The sequence below is a fragment of the Sabethes cyaneus genome, chromosome 3 (genome assembly GCF_943734655.1).
Source record: "Sabethes cyaneus chromosome 3, idSabCyanKW18_F2, whole genome shotgun sequence".
NCBI lineage: Eukaryota > Metazoa > Arthropoda > Insecta > Diptera > Culicidae > Sabethes > Sabethes cyaneus.
Genome location: NC_071355.1, coordinates 161,102,482 through 161,126,142, shown reverse-complemented (window position 1 = coordinate 161,126,142; position 23,661 = coordinate 161,102,482). Strand labels below are relative to the sequence as shown.

The 23,661-nt window shown below is 39.4% G+C and overlaps 1 protein-coding gene across 2 annotated transcripts in view; it reads left to right on the top strand.

Annotated features, from left to right (window-relative positions):
• The window catches only part of LOC128743484 (uncharacterized), a 222,260-nt gene that overhangs the window by 94,679 nt on the left and 103,920 nt on the right, over positions 1–23,661 (top strand). For both annotated transcript variants that reach the window (XM_053840076.1, XM_053840077.1), the window contains one exon: positions 7,054–7,163. The gene's annotated coding sequence lies outside the window, so the exon portion shown is untranslated. The remainder of the gene's footprint in view (positions 1–7,053; positions 7,164–23,661) is intronic.

The window sequence follows — 23,661 nt, the reverse complement described above, 5'->3', positions numbered from 1 at the left end:
TGAATTGGGACCCCTCCCCACTTTAGGAAGGGGGGCTCCTATACAAATGAAATGCAATTTTCCTCATAACTCGAGAATTACTCAAGCAAATGGAACCATATTTGGCATGTGAAAGTTTTCGAGGGCAAGAATATTTTCTATGGTGAATAAGGACCCCTCCCCACTTTAAAAGGGGGGGCTCCTATACAAACGAAATACAAATTACCTCATAACTCAAGAACTAATCAAGCAAATGGAACCAAATTTGGCACGTGGGTATTTTTGGAGACAAAAACTTTTTCTATGATGAACTGGGACCCCTCCTCACTTTAGGAGGGAGGCTCCTATACAAATGAAATACAAATTTCCTCATAACTGAAGAACTAATCAAGCAAATGGAACAAAATTTGGCATGTGAAAGTTTTCGAGGGCAAGAATATTTTCTATGGTGAATAAGGACCCCTCCCCACTTTAAAAGGGGGGGCTCCTATACAAACGAAATACAAATTACCTCATAACTCGAGAACTAATCAAGCAAATGAAACAAAATTTGGCACGTGGGTGTTTTTGGAGACAAAATTTTTTTCTGTGATGAATTGGAACCCCTCCCCACTTTAGGAAGGGGGGCTCCTATACAAATAAAATGCAAATTTCCTCATAACTCGAGAATTAATCAAGCAAATGGAACCATATTTGGCATGTGAAAGTTTTCTAGGGCATGAATATTTTCTATGGTGAATTAGAACCCCTCCCCACTATAAGAGGAGGGCTCCTATACAAACGAAATACAAATTTCCTCATAACTCGAGAACTAATCAAGCAACTGGAACCAAATTTGACACGTGGGTGTTTTTGGAGACAAAATTTTTTTCTATGATGAATTGGGACCCCTCCCCACTTTAGGAGGGGGGGCTCCTATACAAATGAAAAACAAATTTCCTCATAACTCGAGAACTAATCAAGCAAATGGAACCAAATTTGACATGTAAGTGGTTTTGGACGCAAGATTTTTTTCTATGGTGAATTGAGACCCCTCTCTTCTTTAAAAAGCGAGTTATGGCCCATCTCCCCTTTAAGAGGGTGGGCTGCCATACAAATGAAATGCAAATTTCCTCTTATCTCGAGAACCAATCAATCAAATGGAACCAAATTTGGCATGTGGGAGTTTTACATGGCAGAAATTTTTTCTATGGTGAATTACGACCCCTTCCCCTTTTAAGAGGGGAGCTCCCATACAAATGAAATTCAAATTTCCTTATAACTTGAGAACTAATCAAGCAAATGGAACCAAATTTGGCATGTGGGAGATTTTGGAGTCTTGAATTTATTTTACGATAGTTAGAGACCTCTCACCCCTGTGGTAGGGGGATATGGACTCTCATACAAATAAAACAGAAATTTTTGCGAAACTCAAAAACTAATCGAACTCGAGAAATTCGAGACTCTTCCATAAAACATTAGTCAATACAAGACCACAAAAACTATCTATAGTAACACTAGATCATTCAGGACGAGACGGTCGCGAGTGTTGCCGGTGACCCGCCGTCGGAAGTGCCGCCCACTGGGGGGCTTGCAAAACTCGAGATTGTGACAAAGATCATCCGAGATTCATGATTTATGTACAACAAAGGTTAATTTGTGGCAATACGAAGTTTGTCGGGTCAGCTAGTCTATTTATATAAGAGGCTTATGTCTGTACCGATAACCAGGTCTCTGACAGGATGTCATAAGACGCTTATCGGTAACTAAAAACAGGTCCCTGACAGGACATCATGCTTTCGTAGCAATGGGTTGTATTCCCAGTCACCTCACTGGTCGACTGCTGGACTGCTCGGTTGCTCAACTGGTTGACTAGACTGCTGGACTGGACTGGTCGATTAGACTGCTCGATTTGATTGCTCGACTGAACTGCTTAACTGAACTGCTCGACTGAAATGTTCGATTCGACTGCTCGACTCAACTGTTTGATTGGACAGATCGACTTGACTGCTTGACTGAACAGCTCGATTTAACTGCTCGACTAAATTACTCGAATCGACTGCTTGACACAGTTGCTTGACTTATTACTCGACCCGACTGCTCGACTTAACTGCACGATTGAACTGCTCGATTGGACTGCTCGACTCAACTGTTCGATTCGACGCTCGATTCAACTGCTTGATTCCACTGCTCGACTGGATTACTCGACTCAACTGCTCGACTCGACTGCTCGAATGAACTGCTAGACTCAACTACTCGATTGGACTATTCGAATCAGCTGCTCGACTCAACTACTCAACCCGATTGCTCGATTCAACTACTCGATTCAACTGCTACACTAGACTACTCGATTTGATTGCTCGACTCAACTGACAGCTTAATTCAACAGCTAGACTTAACTGCTCGAATTAGCCACGCAACCCGACTGCTCGACTCAACTGCTTGACTTAACTGTTTGATTCTACAGCTCGACTTAACTGCTCGATTCAACTGCTCGACTTGACTACTCAGCTGAACTGCTCGACTCAACTGTTCGCCTTGACTGCTCGACTGAATCGTTTGATCCGACTACTCGACTCAACTGCTCGGCTAGACTATTCGATTCAATTGCGCGACTAGACTACTCGTTTAAACTGCTCGAATAGACTACTCGACTTAACTGCTCAACTCGACTGCTCGGTTAAACTGCCCAACTCGACTCAACTGGACTGGTTGACTGAAAAGCTTGATTTAACTGCTCGACTCAACAGCTTGACTTCTGTTTGATTCGACAGCTCGACTTAATTGCTCGATTCAACTGCTCGACTGGATTACTCGACTCAACTGCTCAACTCGACCACTCGATTCAACTGCTCGACTCGGCTGCTCGACTCAACTGCTCGACCGGACTGCTTGACTGAACAGCTTGATTTAACTGCTCGACTAGACTGCTCGATTTGACTGCTCGACTTGACTGTTCGACTCGACTGCTCGACCCAACTGCTTGATTCGACTACTCGACTCGCCTGCTTAACTCGATTGCTTGTTGATTGATTGACTCTTTTATGTACAACATCTTAGAGCTATATTATGCAATAGAAGAAATCAAAGAACTAATACAAAGATTAAACATCTTCGCAAACACTGGCCAAGGGAATGTATCCACAGTTTTCGGAATTCTGAACAGACATTTATATTTTCCGGCTCGTAAGATTCGGGCTCAACTAGTTGATTTATATTTTCATAACAGAGGGGAATTTTTGTATCATAATTGTGTGTTTTCCAAACCATCATCAAGAGCGGATACGCGTAAGCGATTGCATCTGTTTTTTTCAACCTAATTACGTGCTAGTGGAAAAACAATGGTTTTGATGTTTATTGAATAAAATTTAGCAAATTACCCACATTTTTATGAAAATAGTTAGGCCATTGCAAATTATTTTCAAAGGTTTTGTCCGCCCGCCTTTAAAAATTGGCTCTAAAAATTGGGGGGCAAAAAAAATTTGTTAAACTTGAGTAAATTTTTTTGTATAAAATCAATTATCTGTGGGTTTTACAGCCTAAAGAACTCGAAAAAAGAGTGTACGGAGTGTTAACGCTTCTAGCACGAAACAAAAACGGAAGTACAAATAATGTAACTTTCGAAAACCGGCAAAAATTTTTTTTTACGATTTTGATTTTATTTTAGAAGATTTTTACATAGAACATAACGTATATAACAAAAGCAAGAATAAATTAAAAATTAAAATTAAAAAAATCTCTTTGTGTTTGTGGAGCACAATGACAAGCAGAGCTAATATTTTCTTCGCACACTGGAGACACAAGGCTATTTGCTCCGTGTCCCAAAGAGAATATGCGATAGGCAATTATATGAACTGGAACGATGTGCTCCGTGACCATGAGAGCATGCATTCTGTAGTGCTTCGGCAGAAAAAGAAAGATGAAACCAAACTGATGCTCACTCACCGGCAGAGAAAATCAGCAAAGCGTTGCAAAACCAAAACAAAACTCGTCGCGTCGGTGAAGGTAACATCCGACTGAGAGAGAACAAAACGTTTCGTCTTCTGTGCTTTGCCAGGAAAACGTCGAGAATTGAGATATTTTGCAGAGCACGACAGAAGCCTGTATTGTAGTCGACGATAATTGGGCTTTGGAGAAGGTGAAATGTGATTCCCTCACATTTTTCTGTGCTCACAATTAAAAAGTTTAATTTGCACCAGTTCACGAAAACGTCTAGTAATCCTTCAGTCGGCGACAATCATAGATGATATGCACAGCAAGAAACAATTTGAGATCATCAGCGTAGATAAGTGCGCATCCGGGTTCAAGCACGCTATAGCCAGGTCGTTCAAAATTGAATGAAGAGCAAAGATCCCACGTTACTTCCTTGGGGAACACCAGATTTATTGGTAAAGACATATGAAACGGAAGATTCCAATTTGACCCTGTTAAGATTCTGTTGCATAAATATGAACCAATCCACGACAAAAGTCGTTGTGAGGCACCCAGAGGCTGAAGTTTTCGGTGGATGGATGCGGTGATATTTTTTAAAATTATTTTTTTAAAAATTAAGCGTTTTATCATACATTACACATTTCTCTATCAGCCCTTACTACCTCATTGACATCTTCATATCAAGCTGCAGCTAAATGATAGTTGAATTTGCCAAATATTTTAATTGTGTTGATTTCTGAGATTGGATGTCCCAAATTAAGTAAACCCTCTCTTTCCCTTGTCCAAAAGCGTCCATTTTTTAAGCCCCCCCACCCCCCTGTTTGACAGACGTCTTTTGTAAATGACGCCGGATGCAGCAGACCTTTAGTTCCTTACATTTCGGCGATCACCAGCATCAGGAATTCTATCGGGTCCAGCGAAATAAGATCGCTTTAGGACGTACTGCTACAGCAACCATTATGGGAGTAATTTCAAAGATATCGAAGTCGACTAGTCCTTTTCGTAAATTTCATGATTGCAAAGAAAATGTCGCTTTTTTACAGGTTCAGCCAACCAAACGATATCTGCCATCTTTTATTCCAGTCATCGTATAAAACTCTCTACATAAATTTCGCAGTCCAACATCTCGCAATCGAACTGCGTCAGCATCATCATGTACAGCTTCCGGGATCGTGTTTTTGCCGTTTTGATTTGATTATCGTCGCGATTTGGAGTCGTTACCTTCTTATAAGTCTATAATGCGGCTCGTTGACGGTTGAAACATTTCTCAGCTTGTTTGCGACATCTCGGATGGAGACGTTAGGTTTCTGCTTAGAAGCACGAGAATCACGGCGGCTTCCAGTTGCTGATTTTCCCACGACCTAGGCTTTCGACATGTCGGCAAATGTACTCCCAACGCTAAATATGTTGCGACCACTTTTAAATTTAGCAATGCGCAAGCAAAATTTTTATGCGTTGCTCTTCTTGCTTTGACGCCATTTTGACAACCGAAGATTCACTCTTCGATAAAATGATGAAATCGATATGCAAAGAGAAGTATGGAATTTTTCAGATTAGCAAAGTATTACAGCCATCGTGCCGGATTCGCGAGGCATACTATAGTAGAGGCATCATTTTGCTCGTACACAGCTACAGAATAGAAATAAGGAGCTAAAACTATAACGAAACTAACAGAAATAAACCAAGCAACAATGCAAGTTTTATTGTACTCTTATGGCGGTCTTCATGACTAATTTTGGTCTTAAATGCCATCATAAAAGTGTAATAAAACCCAAAATGTTACCTGGGAAGCGTTACTAAGTTATTTTACACAACGCACTCAAATAACTCAAGCTTAATGTACGATTTTCCTAGATTTTTAATAATTCAAATAAACGATCTTTTAGGGAGGCGTACTGCGGTAGGTGAAGTCATAAAGGGGTTTCAATTAATCCTGCACACGCTGAGAATATATTTATTTTTTGACGCTGCTGTGAAAATCTCAATTAGAAAGTTCAATTTTGCACCAAGATTGAAGAATTTTCTCGAAAACATGCTAACAAATCATGTGCTGATGGCAAAGTATTCCCAATTTAAATTTTATTTATTTGCCGCTCTTCCTATCCTTGACTCCCTAATTCCACTCGACAACCCGATAATACCTGTCTGATGTTTGGCAAATTCGTTGCAGTTTTTCATCTCTCCGGTATCCTTCGATAGTGCACAACTAATCTGCTGAAAGGTATCCATCTAAAGTTGAGATTGAGACAGACTCGAACCATAAAATCCCCGCAAGGAACGAGTAACCGGATTTGATAGCCTCCCTTGGTGTAAATTTTATTGGAACAACATCTTGTTGCTTCCGCTGGGTACGATATAGAACCAGGATCATCAGGTTGTTGAGGCATGGCACGGCACATATATGTTTGCATCGTCTCCTACAATACCAGCCAGCCAGCAGTGCAGGCAGGCAACGAACGGTGAAGGTTCCTTGTTGGGATTGGATGCATCTCCGTTGTGTTCTGATTCTAATAGGAAGCAAAGATGGTAACATAAAGGAGTAAATCCAATTTGTTGGGTTTTTGTTTTTACTAGTGAACGTAGGTACTTGCAATATATAATGCAAAGGTTTCCGCAAAAGAAATCTGGAAGAGCACAAATCAATATCAACAACAGCTGGTGTTTCCGAACGGAAACATCATAACAAAGTTATATAGATCTTTGCACGAAAGTTTTTTTTAATGTTCCCAGGTAGCCAACTTTAAAATCTGTTGCAAAATATTCTTGACAGAATCAATGATAATGTGAAATGCTTCATCGATTGAATAAAAATCACTCGTCTTAATGTTAAAATACTTTGCACAACAAATTTAATTTGTGACACAAAATTGAAGGGAGACACGTCTTCATCGAGCTAAAATAGACTTTAAATTTCAAGCAAAGGCAGACCGTGTCTCTTATCCCGATACAACTTCTCGAGTGGTCCAGCTCAGCATATGGTAAAATATGATTTGCATACATTACGTGCCCAATCGCTTCCTCATCAACGAAGACGCGGTCTAGAGAGACGAGTGATGAATTTCTGAACGAAAAATAATTATCATTCCGAATGCTGCGACATGGCAATTTATTTTGACAAACCACTTTTTCATCCTCCTTTTTTTCTTCCTATTTACCTTACAGATACATTCGAAGACGTCACTTCAGTGAATTGCTTGAATTCACTTGTTTCGTGATTCCCGTCGACGCGGTGTACAGGCAAAGGACCACGCAGGAGCGAAGCTTCTCGAACGGCAAGTAATTTAAAGACCTCCTTTGTAGCAACTACATCTCGGTACAGCCGGAAAGGTTATCGAACTGTGAAATAACTGGCCATTCGATGTGTCCTTTTTTCGAACGGAAAGTCAATTATCTCATCGTTCATTCGTTCGTTCGTTCCATGCGTCGTACCGACGTGTACGAAAAGATACCGATTATCATCAGAGCAGAATTCAGGTCTCCACTCCAGGTGTGATAGGCCACTCCGTTGAAGCGTTGTAATTTCACTCCCAATTAGAACCTTTTAATTACGGTTCGTAGAATAGTAGTACCTGCAATACACTAATTTACTTCCTTTCAAAAGCTGATCGAATGTCTACGCATGGCGTATTTATGCGAATAACAACAATTGCATTCGATTTTTTTAACAAAACCTATTTTGTCGCTTTGATTAGTATTTGAGATCGTGGACCCTATTCTCACACCTTTTGCGCTACTTACGATAAAATCACTGATATGTAGGCTCTCTGTTTTTAGAATTTGGAAATCATATAAAAAAAAGTTAAAAGTGTGAAGGTCTGTGCCTAGGATCACGTACGAGGGGCTCACGTACGAATGCATGTTCAATTCGACAAAGCTTGACCTTTTGCAAATGTTTATCACGCAAATATTTAATTTACTGTATTGTAATATATGCTCAGAATCATTGCTATACTTTTAGACAAAAATACAAGAAGACAAATGTAAAATTTCCTGAATGCCCGTGCTGTATATCAGTTTTATCCATTCCACCACTAAGACTTTCATTAGGCCACAATTAGTCAACTCTAGGTAACTGGCTTGAGGATCTTGCTCAAAACGTAAAATATTTGTCATTGTACGCGCAGCTTACAATTGAACGGAACAAATAAATAAATACGGTTGTTACAAAGTAATTGTGGCAACCGAATTATGACTAATTTCAGTCGTAAACCTGGTGGCTTCAACTAAATGGACCTATAAAGTGTGCTACTTGGGTTATTCACCATTGGTTTACAGTCGTCAATTTCCTTTAAAATAGTTGATATTCAGCACCATTTATTGTGACAAGTTGATTTGAAATATAATTGCTTTTAAGTTAAAATATCATCAGTTAAACTTTCATATATAGAAAAACTAAATCTGCATGTTGACGTACGAATACGGATTTGTGTCCCTGTACGGGAAAGTTGGAATCCAATTCCGTCCAATGCGACTCTGGATGGTTGCAACTCTTTGCTCTGAAGCAGTGGTAAATAACTGCATATGCTGCTCGCCCTCAAAAATGCCATTGCCAGTGACCAGCAGAAGAGGGGGATATTTTTGGCAAAAATATTCCTGCATTGCCTTCCACTGTAGGCATACATCATTACAACCAATCCTGATGCATATGTAGGCATAATATATGTGCAAAAATTCCATCCCAAAACTGGTCATTTTTTCTCCTGAACAGCAGCACAACGGTTCGAATTTTACCCTTTCGAATGCTGATGAGCAAACTAACAGCCTGTTAGTAACAGGTTGCATCTTTGTGTTAACTCATTCTTTTTCGCCTGCATGTGGAAAATCGTGATTGCTGCAGGATAAAGAAGGAAGAATGATGTATATTACGGGTCATTGGACATCGGTGCTTTAGAATGGCATCTGTTTCAAGGAACAATTGCGCACATTTTTCCGGAAATTGCAGGGCACCGATAGTTAGTACTTATTATAGGTAGGTATTGTAATTCACCTGCATTCAACTGTGCGAAGTAGCTAGTATATTATGTGAGCTGGTTTCGTCTTTCCACAGGCTCAGATGCTATCGGTTAGATTTGAATACAATAAGTTTTAATTTATGCCAGATCATTTTCAGCCGCAGAGCTTTTCGAAAGATTCTGCTGACGCCGAATGAAGGAAAAAAGGTTTCACGGTAACCTTCAGTACCCAAAATTAATTAGCAACATTTTACGCTTTAAGCAACCATTAATTTGGAAGTAAAAGTGGTGATTAATTAGCTCACTAATGCAGACAGCTATTCCGAACGAGAACAAAAAACCACGAAGGTGAGCGAGTAGGTACAAAAATAAAAGCATGTTATAGTAATCAAATCCTGAACAGAATGATACAACAAACTCTTATGTGATTCTCACCTAGTTATCTGGAAAAAAAATTCTTTCGTGTTTTGTAGTTTTCAATAATGCAATATTTAATATTGTAGTTAAAATGTTTCACATCCCAACAAATATTTTTTCGTTGAATAGTAGCTTATTCAACCGTTATATTGGTAATTACCAGGTAACAAGCACTTGATAAGCTGTTATTCAACAAAGATGTTTATTGGGAATAATTCATGTGACACTTTCAGTTCAATTAAATTTCCTTAAGGTACGTACGTCTGAGTATTCCAGTTCACATTGCGGAACAAGCTCGACGCACTAAACCGTTCCTGTAAAAATATGTTTCAATACACTCAAGTCTTTTTTACACGGTTTGTTTTTTCGATTACGCAAGAACGGTGCAACTTATAGACCATTTACAAGCTACGTAACGAATGTCGGGCCGCTCTCAAATATATTGAGAAATAAATGAATGGTCCCTAAGTTGTCCCGATCTTGATAATCGAAAAAACAAACCGTGTAAAAAAAGTACTTGAGTGTACTCCATATACCTTTTTCTCGAAAACTTATCAACATATTTGAACAAATTTTGTTCGATTTGTTGGTAGACGTTTTGAAAAGACCTTTACAAATTCGTCGTTGGTCGTGTTCCCCTTACCTGACACTGACGTTTATAAAAAACAAAAAGATATAAAAATTAAAAACCATTCAAGTTTTGCCAAAATAAGCATCAGATGTAGGTTTACTCTATTATGTTGTGGTAAGTTATACTAATCGGGCAGCACCATTAGAAGCGGAATAATTAAATTACGACAGTTAAAAATTTACAATGCATTTAATGCTTTGGTAGTTAAGGAAACAAATCACTTTGTTGACGTACGCACGGAAAGAAATCTGATTACGATACCATGAATAAAATCATGAAATCATGAAGTTTGAATTACTGCCAAATCATGACTGAACTACGGTATGAGGCAGCTCAAAATCATGATTAATAGTTCATGATCTTGCGTTGTGTTGTTTTGCAAGAAGTTCGTGATATCATGATTATTATTCATGGTGTATTTTCATAAAACATAAGCTAGAAACCTGAAATCATGAGTCATTTTGCCCATTTTGGAGATTAGATTTCTACCCGTGCGACTTCCTCTAGGTTATACGTGTTAATGATGATGGTCCCGCCATTCCGCCAAAGTTTTATATGGGACATTTGTAGAACTAGTTATTATCTGCAATTTTACTGAACAAGTTTTGCTGCATCTTTTGTAGTTATGATGGTACAATGCTAGTAACTCACTTGTAAGTTCACTTAGTTACTAATGAGGTACTAGCATTGTAGCACCGTAACTACAAAAGATACAGCAAAACTTTGTTCAGCAAAATTGTAGGTATTAAGTAGTTCTACAAATGTTCCATGTTCCAACATTGTCAAATTTTGCTCGGCTGAGACGGTACTGCCAAATAACGGGTGGTAACTAAAATTTTGAAATTTTTTCGCGGCCCTTACACTCAACAACAAACGAGCTCAGAGAGAAATGAGAGTATGTATGTGTTAGCTCTCTCTCTCTTCTTTTTGTTAATATTTTTTGTTTTGATTATGCTTGCCCAGGTTTGCCAAAAATGGCGTCGAAACAAGAAGCACTTCGGGAGCGCGTTGTACGCTTCTACGAACTGCAAAAGAAATCTCGGCAATAAGTATACGGTACAACATTTAAAAAGCAAATATGTTGCGGCTTCGACTGTTTACCATATCCTAAGATGCCCAATAACTATTCGCAAGCAAGGTAGTGGAAGACCAGCCAAAGTTATGGACGCAGAAGGACATCGTTCTCTTTCTCGTTTCTTCAACAACGAGCCCTCTCGTTTGGCAATCAATTAAGATGCACCAGACGATTGCTTGAAGAAAATTTTGATCCCGTTTCTTCAAAAACATCATGTAGATGGACAATACGTGTTTTGGCCGGATAGAATATCATCGCATTACGCCAAAAACACAATCGTTCCTGTTTCGAAGTCAAACGAAAGCTTCGCCGAGCAGCCGATAATGGACCGTTTTCAAATGTACACTAATTTTTTTCAACAATAGATAATGTATCTTTAATTTCGATAAATCAGAACTTTTTCATGTATCTTTGTCTTTTTTTGACAGCTTGAAAAAAAAATTTCAAAATTTTAGTTGCCACCCGTTAAATCAAAATTTAGTCAAAGTAATCAAACTATCCCTGAGGTCCGTATCTAGTAGCACGGGTGCAGGCTTGACGTAGGACTACGAATATAAAAAAATTGATCCCCTAATTCTGAAACCAGGGATCAGCGTATGAATTTCAATTAACAATTGTTATTTGAGAAGGGAACAGCTTTGACATTCCCTCTCCACTACTGCCCATGGATGCATAGTTGACGTAAAAACCAAAATGACCAAAATGTACTTTTTCAATCCTACGAACTCTTAACTACGTTGTTCACATGCCCAATACTTAAACAACATATGTTTGTTCGAAAATATTCGAGAAATTTAGGAAAATTGAGCTACTCTGCTATTGGTTTCACGTAATGCTAATGGTTTATTTTTACAAAAACCTATTTGATTTTGTAGATTTACGCCAAGTTATGTGAATAATCGTTCAAAAAACATTCTGTTTATTCCCATGAACTGGCCTTCGCATTTTTTAAACACAATAAATGAGGAATGAATCATAAAACCCTATCAGTCCTGTTTTGATTAATAAACTCTACTAAATTGACAGATTATTCGATTGAAAAAGTTTATAGCGAAGATTATATGGCTTTAAACGTTTTTCACGATAAAAATGCATTTTCTCAACAATCATGGTGCAGGTCGTTACGTCGACTATGCATCCATGGGCAGACTAGGCACAAAACCTCCTATCTATTTGTACCAACAGTTGACACCAAATGATTCATAGCTACAGTACACTTAAAACTATGAATACATTGCATTAATTTACTAATTGTACAAAAGTATGTTGTGCAGTAAAACTTACAGCACTTACAGCTAAATCAAATTGAAATCTCCAAATTGTATACAGCAGCTGATGGGATCAAAAATAGGTTGGTTACCCTAGTCCATAGTTTGCATTTCGTCCTTCTAGGTACAAAAAAATTTCTAATTCTGTGGTGTCATTCGGGAGCATACCTGTGAGTTGACACAAAAACTCGAGGGTTAGTTAATATCTACTAAAATCATACTAGCCAGAAAACCGTGGGCTTGAACGTTGGCACGTCTTCTTTCCAGAGTCGCCAAATTAAGGAAGCGGCACACGCTATGATTGTATTGTATTGTATGATGTATTGATCAAAACAATTAATTTAAAAATGGCCTTAAAATATTCTAAATCTTGAGTTTAAGAAAAAATCAATTTTCAACGTTATTTAGGGGTTTTTGGTATAATTGCTCATTCCGACGCTATATTCAATTTCCCAAAGCTTTGTACGGATTGATAAATCCCCCTTGCAGTGAGGGTTCTTCATTTTTCTCAGATTTTCGAATAAACTCTTTTTTCACTGCATGTCATCGCAAGAGGGATTAATCAATCTGTACAAAACTTTGGGAAATTAAATGTGGGGTCGGAATGAGCAATTATACCAAATTTGGTTGAAATCGGAGGTGATCGATTACAACTGATATGATCACTTGAGTGGGGATGACCCCTAAATAACCTCGAAAATTGATTTTTTTAAAAACCCAACATAGAATATTTTAAGACCTTCTTTAAATTAATTGTTTTAACCAATACTAACATCCTGCGAAAAAAAATCTGAGGTGCATATAAGTTAAATAATTAGTGCCTCCGGACATAGCGTGCGGCAACGTTCCTCATACGGCAATAGGTTTCTGAAATCACGCAATGGCATACCGTACTGCGCATAGCATACCGTAAAAATTTCTTCTATACTGCTTTAATTATGGCAATCCAAATTTGTTGGTAAGGACACCGGATCACAGATGCGAACTCTAAAACAGATCTTACAACCGAATAGTACAATGATCGAAAACAGTACATGTCACGCAACTCCTGAGCGAATTTAAAATGAAATCCAAGTTGCTCATTGGCTCTGGCGATAATGTCGTTATAGTCGTTATACGGAAAGTTATTGCGCTATCCAGGACATGGACTACATGTCCCGCCATATTATAGCTAATAGCGATAGGTTTGTTTCTACAGTGGCAAATGTATTGAGAAATAAATGAATAGTTCCTAAGTTGCCCTATTCTTAATAATCGAGAAAACAAACCGTGTAAAAAAAGTACTTGAGCGGATTCGATATGTTAGGTGATAGTTACTCCTGGTGCCGTCCTTACGGCTGAGGAGTAAATAGATTTACCGATGCTCAGAGAATGACCGGCCACTAGGACGTTTACTTGTAGTTGCTCAAGCTTTTTGTAAATTGGAGATCGCGATTAACGATCACCGTCGCGAGATTTTCTGCTGTTCTGCTGGTTGCGATCACTTCTAAAACCGGAAAATGCGCCCTCGAAAAGCTGTTGCGAGTGAATCCTCTCGTCAAGCCAGGTTTCCGTTAAGACGATTTTAACGAAGTTCGTTTCTGTTACAGCAATAAAAAAAACATCGATTTTGGTCCGAAGTCCGCACACGTTCTAGTAGTAAATCAGAAGCGAATTGGCGTTCTACCGCGGGTTTAGGCACAGAACTGAGAACTGGAAACTGCTTTATTGGAAATATTACTATTGTAGGACTATCTGGTCTAGAATTGTGGGAGCCCCGTTCCGTACACCCACATGCATGACGGACTAGGACGATTGTTGTTCGCTGGCAGGAGTGACTCGACTGCGATGGGAAGGTCGGGAGCTACCATAATACCGAAATCATTGCATCCCGGTACCATGGACCCTCGTTCATTTCGCTGGTTTGCACGACGTGCAAATTAAAAATCGTTCAAATGTCATTCTTAATATGACATAATTTCAAAATCATTTCCCAAGCAACAATTTGAGTTTTTTCGCACTCTTATGATGGTTTTTATGACCGAAATTGGGGGTCCACTAAGATGTCGGTAGAGATGCGATAAGCTGCCTAGAGTGGTATGCTATTGGTGGTATTGATGAAGAGATCGACGTGCGTGGAGTCGCTTCGACCACTAGAAACAGAGTGTGTATCAGCGGTAATGAGAAAATAATCACGCTGATGCTTGCCAGGATTTACGTTTTGGAGGTTTCGTTCCATACAACTGCATACAAATCAACTGCATACAAAGAGCTCGACGGTGGCAGGGCGAACAGAAACCTCGATGAACCTTCCGATCGACTTAAAAGTTTCTTGAGACGGCGCCCTCAAACTCCCTAAAGAGAAGAACTTGTGGCCAGGTCCCCATATTCAGCGCAGAGCCCCGCAGTTGTATGTTCATTCCGATTTTAAACAACATGAAAATCGATACAGACATGTCTAGATCCTTTTTGATCAAGGAAATTACCTTGAACGGTCCATCGCACCGACTGCAAACATTCCTTTACCAGATCAGTTAAAGTTACCGTTTTGACGCTCGGGTGAATTCTGGACAGGTACAGCCCGATTTATTCCTTCGGAAGAGCTACAGTTATTATGGCTTCAGAAGTCGATGGCTTCATACCTCTCAGAAGCGGCTTGACAACCTTGGAGCGTTCATCACGACGACATTTCATCGGAAGATCGCCAACGGCAATTCTAGGAAGTAGTAGAGACAGTCTCTTGCACTTTCTTAGAAAGCTGTTCCATCTGCTTGCTGTTAACCATGATGGCCTACTTCAAACCACTGATGACCTCACCATGGCTGGCAGACATTGTTTGTGACTGAATTTGGACATGTACGGAACCAGTCCGTTGCACAGTTGCAAGTTTGTCTCATATAGTACCTTTAGGAACATTTCTTGGTATAGCAAACCCCTTCTTGTGAGAGAAATCTAAGGGTGATTAATTCCCTTAAAAGTGAGGTACGAAATTTATTTTCTCGTATATTCGAGATACAGGTTTGGTACTCTCGGCATAGTTGTAGTAAATATCAATACAAACAACTTTGTCAAAGACACCATACTTGTATTTCTTCATTGAAATTGTCTATGAAGCGTTATTCGAGGACAAACCCTTCAAAATAGTTTTTAAACCCTGACTTATTCTGGTCAACTTTTACGTGTTCATAGTGTTCTAGAAAGTTGTTTATCTTGCTAAAAACCAACGTTTTTGTAGAACATTATTATTCGCGGTTTTCTGCAGTTTCGGAGATTTTGAGCATTTTTGATGAAAAATAGTACTACTTTGAGCTTAAATATTTCCCAATGTGGCAAATGGTGGCAGATCAAACAGCTCCTAGTTAAAAGTACAATAAAAAACCTTTAAAAGCAAGTGTCAATTGTCTGTATCTGTTTGTATCCTCAAAAGTTATAGTTGTTTTAAAAATCCATCTCAGTCATGTTTATAGAACAATTAAAATGTACTTCGGATGCAATAAACGTCATTTTGTTTATGTTGACAATCTCTTTCTAACAAATTGAGTTACCAGCAATTTTTTCGCCTTGTTTCGAGTCGAAAATGAATGTAGACTCAAAATTATTTGACGCAATTAATTAGAGAGAAGCTTCCAAATAACTAACTTAATTCTATTTTGTTCAATACCTTGGATTGGAGTCTTTTCAAAAGATTACACTCATAATGGGCTGGTACTGAATGGCCGAAACATTTCGGAACATTTCGAATCACGAATGACCGAAATCCAAAAGGCCAAATTCCAGCAACAGTCACAGAAGGCCAAATTTTCTCGGAATGACTAAATAACTATTTAATTAGAAAACACGAATTGACAAGCAGTTAACAAATAACTTTACTCAAACTAAAAATTAAATAAGCAACACATGTTTTTGTTGTACTTCTAAATACGAGTTATTTGATCTGCTACCATTTGCCACCTTGGGAAATATTTAAGCTCAAAGAAATACTATTTTCCATCAAAAAAGATCAAAATCTCCGAAACTTCAGAAAATCACGTATAATAATCTACAAAAACTACGTTCTACAAAAACGTTGATTTTAGCAAGATAAACAACTTTCTAGAACACTATGAACACGTAAAAGTTGACCAGAATAAGTCAGGGTTTAAAAACTGTTTTAAAGGGTTTGTCCTCGAATAACGCTTCATAGATAATTTCCATTAAGAGATACAAGTATAGTGTCTTTGACAAAGTTATTTGCATTGATATTTACTACAACTTTGCTAAAAGTACCAAACCTGTATCTCGAATGTACGAGAAAATAAATTTCGTATCTCACTTTTAAGGGAATTAATCACCCTTAGATTTCTCACACAAGAAGGGGCTTGTTATACCAAGAAATGTTTCTAAAGACACTTTATACGAAAGTTCACGTTTTGGCGCAATATCACACGATCACGTATTTCGCTTTTTAGACCACTGTGCGTTGTGGTTCAAAAATTAACCAATACCTGCGATCCATAGGGAATGGCAGGAGAAATTGAATTTGAATTCAGTTATAATTGGCTCCAATTATGGCTTGGTTCGATCAGCAGATCCCCAAGCTCGGGTAAAGGGGAACGTTACACAACTTCTTTAGCGTTGCACTATGGGCAAAAACGAGAGATAAAACGGACGCAATTAAGATACGGCCTGCAGGCTTATAAAATATAGGGCCCTTTCATGTTTATCATCGGGAAGTGCCCAATTTTGCTCATTTTCCCCTATTTTTAATATTTTTCACCCTTATTGGACTGTTCCAAGCAAGGCTTTGAGAAAACATATGTAAAAACCTAATAATTTTGTGTAAAAAAGTCCACAGAATCGAATAGGGCTTACCTCATTTAGTTTAGAGCACATTATTTTTTTTGGTTGAGCTCCCGTTATCAAACCGACCACCAAAGGGGAATTTAACCAGAAAAATTAATGTGCTCTAAAATAAATGAGATAAGCCCTGTTCGATTCTGCGGACTTTTTTACACAAAATTAGTAGATTTTTGAGGTTCGTTTTCTCAAAACCTTGCTTAGAATAATCCAATAAGGGTGAAAAATGTTAAAAATAGGGGAAAATGTGCAAAATGGGGCACTTCCCGATAACAAACATGAAAGGGGTGGGCACCCCGCGATTCTCCGGAAAATTTTACATAAGATAACCTATATTTTATAAGCCTGCAGGCCGTATCTTAATTGCGTCCGTTTTTCCTCTCGTTTTTGCCCATAGTGCGTTGCTTTAATGACCTCCCTTACATAATTTTCCACTCTTTCCACTTCACGCCTTGTCCTACTCTGTTTGCATACTATCAACTGTTTTTGTTTTTCATCTTTTATTGAAGAGATTTTCGAATTTCGTCAAGGTCAAGAAAAAATCCATACGTCTCTGTTGCATTTTGACCAGCTTTTCCTTTGTTTACTACTTTACTAATAAGCTTATATATGCGAAGAATATTAAATGCTCATTGAAAGATCATTGACGTGATACCCATTCAAATTAATTATTTGACTACTTCTTGCGAATATTAAATCTTCGTGAACTGGTTAAAAATGAATATCATTTTTTAGATTTTTAATCCAAATTCAATTTATTATCAGTATCATTATTTGAAAAGTCAAAGCACGTGATGACTAACAAGTCTTCTGTCATCAACGGTCATCTGGCACTAGTTCCTGCCATCTGAAATAATTGGGATTTTATTGAAATCTACTGAACCCTTTGCTACACAACAAAAGACTCAACAGACAGCACAGAGAAGAAGCTACATGCTGTTGAATTGCGCTTGGGGAATTAAGAACCAAATTTATTATCGTCCTGCTGGCAGTTCAGAATAAAAGAACGGCGTGTTAACGGTAGAATTATTCCGTTTGGATACCATCGCTAATTGGGTTCATTTTAATAATAGCAAGCACTGATAACTACCTTCCTGGTATGCATCTGTACACTACAATTAAATAATTATTGTGGACATCGCAGAAATAATAACAGAAGCTTTATAGTAATTACAAATGGTAGAGATTCAATAATTGATACCCATATTTGAGCAAAACAGTGAACGCTGTGCCAGCGCCTCTTTTTATTTATGGTTTTTAAATTCTATTTTTTGATGTATCTGAATTATGATTTCGATGCATGATTTTTAATTTTTGAATTCAATTAAAAATGAAATGAGAATATCTAGAAAACAAAAAAATACAAAACGAAACAAAGTAAAATACAGAACATGAAAAAATGCTAAATGCAAATCAAGGAACATTTTTTACGCGTGTTAAATAATTTTTTGACTTTCGCTTTGTGCATTAAAAGAAACATAAATCATTCATTTTATAGTCTTCTCACACAACCAGTAACTATCAGGTATGGCATCGATATTGAAAAAAATATATAATAAAACTGCAATAACAGACACTTCCCTCGTTCATTATGGTTCTACAATCTGACATCAGCAATTTATGAACTTTTTCTGGCATCTTGCTGTTATGTTGCGGAAAAAAACCTGCCAATGCATTGTTATCATGTCTGGCAATTTTTGCACAAAATTTTTGCTCATTCCATCACGGAAAAGGCGCACCAGTGTCAGTGAGTGTGTCACTCGACACAAACTCAATGGACCAGCATTCCAGCAATTTCGAAACCGGACGCTGCGGAACAAAAGCCTGTAATATAAAACCTGTCAGGCTGCGTTTATTCGCGGATTTTTTTTTTTCGAGTCTCTGCCTGTTTTGTGTTCCATGTTGGACCAGCTCGCTCGTCTTAAATATGAACATGAATCTCCCCGATTCGGCAATGTTAGCAAGGGACAGGGGGAAAAACTGTGACTGACAGATGTTACGGCTACGGCGGAAGACAGCTGCATGCTTCGCCAGGATCCGTTACAATATTGAAAGGTGTTGCAATGTTAGTCGTTCCGTGCATTTTAGATGCAATCACTTCTTGTGCATGAAGGGCCGGGCGCGACGGTTCGAGCGGAAAAGAACTATTAAAAATTTCATAATTTATTATGAACTTAGTCAATTTAAAAATGGTTAATAATTAATCAATCACAATTATATTCAATACTGCATTAAATAACGATTAGGTCAAATGGTTTTTTGCAATCTGGTAATTTAAATAAAACAATCTTAAAAAAAGAATCTTATCATGAGTGCATTCCACACTGCCAAGCTTCGCAATTTAATTTCTAAACGCAAAAACAAAAACCAAAATAAAACAACCATGTAATCGCACAAACTCGCTGTTTAATTCAACATCACCATTGTCCAAAGCTACCTTTTTTCCATAATCACGAAACAATATCATAAATTACCACCTCCACGGTTGAGTGTTCCAATGTAAATTTGCTAAAAAGATTCCCCCCGGGGAAAAAGACTGCAAAAAGCCAGTGCAAACAAAGTCATTACAATAATGTTTGAAAGCTTACAGCATGGCAAATTTTCTGACCCAGCACTGAGCATCGGGGAAACATTTAATTTATCACAAAAATGGAAAACAGCTAGCGAGTTTTTCAGCTCGGTGTGCCGTAAGCTAAAATGTTTGCTGCCTAGCTTCGACCAAGTCCAAAAACCTTGATCGTGAACGTGAACTTGCGAACGATTGGTATGGTATGTCGCGGGTGTACAAAATATTTTGCTTCTTAGCATCTCCTCGAGAAGAAGAAAAAACGCCTTTCCCAAACTTCTTTCTCGGTTGCCGTTCCGAAATGCCAGCTGCCCGCCGCCGCTGACTGCAAAGCGTGTTCATGTGCGGTCGGATGTTTGGCGAACCGTAACTTTTAGCATATTTTATTCATTATGGATAGCCATTCGGAGATTGCGGCCGCTGGGCTTCCAGTTCCCAGTACAATAATGGTGCCCCGCTTGGCAAATGGTCCCCCAGAGTGCCACACTGTGGTTCTGTAAGCTGAGCGCACATAACATATTGCTGCGCGCCATGCTGCGGTCAAAAGTCAGCGTTCGAAGGTACCCAGATTGGAAGATGGTAAACCAAACCCTAAAGGTGGCCACATTCGTGTTTTGCGTTTATAGTCTAGTGAGTAATGGTGAAGATAAAAATGAGTTACATCTGGTAGATAAACTGCGATATGCTGTCCGGCAACATAAAGCGAATAGTTTGCATTTAAATTGGTGTTTGACTATTTTACGATACGATCATATTTTATATTTAAAACTCCCTCTTGGTTCACAATTGTTTCTCGCTTGCACTATTTTTGTATTAAAGGTAATTATATTTCTTTCGTTCTGCTTTTGATGTACTTGCACTTTTGCACTAACCAATAAAATATATTCATAAACTTTTTTCAAACTATTTCTCAGTATGGGAATTAGTCATGCAACGCGACAGTATAAAGATGTTCGTCATTTTCTCTCTACCCTTTTGTTACATTGACTGTTACGTAACACTCGATTGCAACATAAATCACATTCACCCTTCGATCGATGCCACTAACCTTTCACTTCACGCCGAAACCAGGCAGATGAACCATACCTAGTGAAGTGCGAAGTTTCGAACTCCGACCGGTCTATCACCGATCAGCGAGCGCAACCGGATCGTAATCACGCTTTATCCATTTCGTTTTGCTTTTACGTTAGTATACCTACCTGCATGTTTTATCTATAATCTAGTAATTGTTTCCATTGCTCCATTCATGTTGTAGCGCTAGCAACAGCGCCTACGAAAAGGAAAGTGTTTTTGCTTGTCTGTTTGCATTGAGAAGTACACCTTGTTAGCTCAGAGGAACTAAATAACTATATAGTAGGCCTATGCTTTTACAACTTTTATCTCTGCTGGTGACCTGCCGATGACTAATCGCCTTGCTGCATAACTAATTGAAGGGAAACCAACCGGTTGACTATTTCCTTGATTTTATCACAATAATAAGCTTAATAAATTGACGATTTTCTTTCCAATTAATCACTATCATTTAGTTAGTTTGCAACCAATTTAAATTTTTACAGCTCATGTTTTACAGCAAGCCACTGAACGGCATTTTAAACTCCTTTACCCGTCTCGAGCACCATATTGCTCCTGGCACTATCTAGATGTAACAACACCGGTGGCAAAAAATCGTGCAAATCGGTATTCATTTCACAACTCACGCTACTGCCGCTGCCGCCGATGGGAATCAGTGATAGCCGATGTGCCTCACTTGAAGGATCATCGAACGGCAAGATCTTTGGCACGCGATAAGCGGGGGTGATCTCGGGGTTCAACAACGAGCTTAAGTCTACCCCGTGCTTTGTAAAAGAGAGTAACGAGCGATTGAACATTTGATAACGATGTGCTGAAAGCGAGGAACAACTTTTCTCGTTTCGAACAGATTGGGAAAAGTTTTACCGTCCTGTGGATTAAAGGTTGAAGGAAAATTCGAAATTTACCCGCATTCTCACTATATCGGCTGACATTACAATGGACGTGTCGTTAAAAGGGTGGAGATGCATTTACAAAATACATACATATTCGCATTTTATACAAAGATAAAATTAGATTTCTAATTGTCAGAACCGTAACTGGGCGAGTTTCGAGGTACGATGCTGATCTAACAAGCTAGTCGTCGTATGTTCGTATCTCGGCTAGACAGTGCTGCTAGATTAGAAGCCAGTAGGATTGTTGTACGTTTGTACTTGTAAATCTTTCGGGAGGAAAAGGAAGAGCAGGAATATGCGGAGTTGGAGCGGCTGCATCGTTCTCAAGAAACGCGAAAGTTCTACCAGAAACTGAACGGATCCCGCAAAGGCTTTGTGCCGCGAGCCGAAATGTGTCGGGATAAGACTGGCAGTATTCTGACGGACGATCGTGAGGTGACCGATAGGTGGAAGCAGCACTTCGACGAACACCTGAATGGCACCCAGGCGGAGAATCATAGCGGCGGGGAAAGCGATTTCGACGGTGCAACAAACGAGGAAGAGGTGCCAGTCCCAACGATAGGCGAAGTTAGGGAGGCCATCATGCAGCTAAAGAACAACAAGTCAGCTGGAAAAGATGGCATCGAAGCGCAGCTTATTAAAATGAGACTAGAAAAACTGGCCGTTTGTATTCACCGGCTAATTGTTAGAATTTGGGATACGGAACAGCTACCGGAGGAGTGGAAAGATGGAGTTATCTGCCCGATCTATAAAAAGGGCGACAAGTTGGACTGTGAGAACTATCGAGCGATCACCGTTCTCAATGCCAACTATAAAGTGCTGTCCCAAACCATTTTCCGCCGACTATCACCAATAGCGAACAGATTTGTGGGAACTTATCAAGCCGGCTTCGTCGAAGGTCGGTCTTCAACGGATTACACTGCGGCAAATCCTCCAAAAGGGCCGTGAATACAGAGTTCCCACGCATCATTTGTTCGTTGACTTCAAAGCCGCATATGATACCATCAACCGGAAAGAGCTATGGAAAATCATGGACGAGAACAGTTTCCCCAGGAGGCTCATCAAACTGATTAAATCTACGAACGATGTTACGCAGTGCTGTGTACGGATTTCGGGTGGATTGTCAGGTTCATTCGAATCACACAGAAGGCTTCATCAAGGTGATGGTCTTTCATGCCTGCTGTTCAACAAAGCGCTACAAGGTGTTATGAACCGAGCGGATATCAACACGCGGGGCACGATATTCAACAAATCTAGTCAATTCGTCTGCTTTGCCGATGACATGGATATTATCGGCAGAACATCTGTGGCGGTGGCTGAACAGTACACCAGACTAAAGCGCGAAGCAGAAAAGATTGGGGTAAAGTTAAATACGTCTAAAACAAAGTACATGCTGGCCAGCGGAATTGAGGCCGAACGACACCGCTTGGGCAGTAGTATATTGATCGACGGCGATAAGTTTGAGGTAGTCGATGAATTTGTCTACCTTAGCTCACTGGTAACGGCGGACAATGATACCATCCGTGAGATTCAGAGGCGTATTATCAGCGGAAGCCGTGCTTACTGTGGGCCCCACAAGCAATTGCGGTCGAGCAGACTAAGTCCCCGTGCAAAGTGCACCCTGTACAAGACGCTTATTAGACCGGTTGTTCTCTACGGGCATGAAACATGGACAATGCTCGAGGAGGACCTGCGAGTGCTCAGAGTTTTCAAACGACGAGTGCTATAAGAACGATCTTCAACGGCGTACAGGAGAGCGGAGTATGGAGGCGGAGGATGAACCATGAGCTCGCACAGCTCTATGGCGAACCCAGTAGGTGGCTAAAGCTGGACGAATACGACAGGGTATGTTGCAAGAATGCCGAACAACTACCCTGCAAAGATGGTGTTCGCTTCAAATCCGGTAGGAACAAGACGACCAGGAGCGCAGCGAGCAAGATGGTTAGACCAGATGGAGCGAGATCTGGCGGAGAGTACTCGGTGTCCGAGGAATTAGAAAGCGGTAGCCCTCAACCGAGTTACATGGAGAAACTTTGTTCAACAGGCTTTGTCTTAGGACGGCAAGCCACTTAAGTAAGTAAG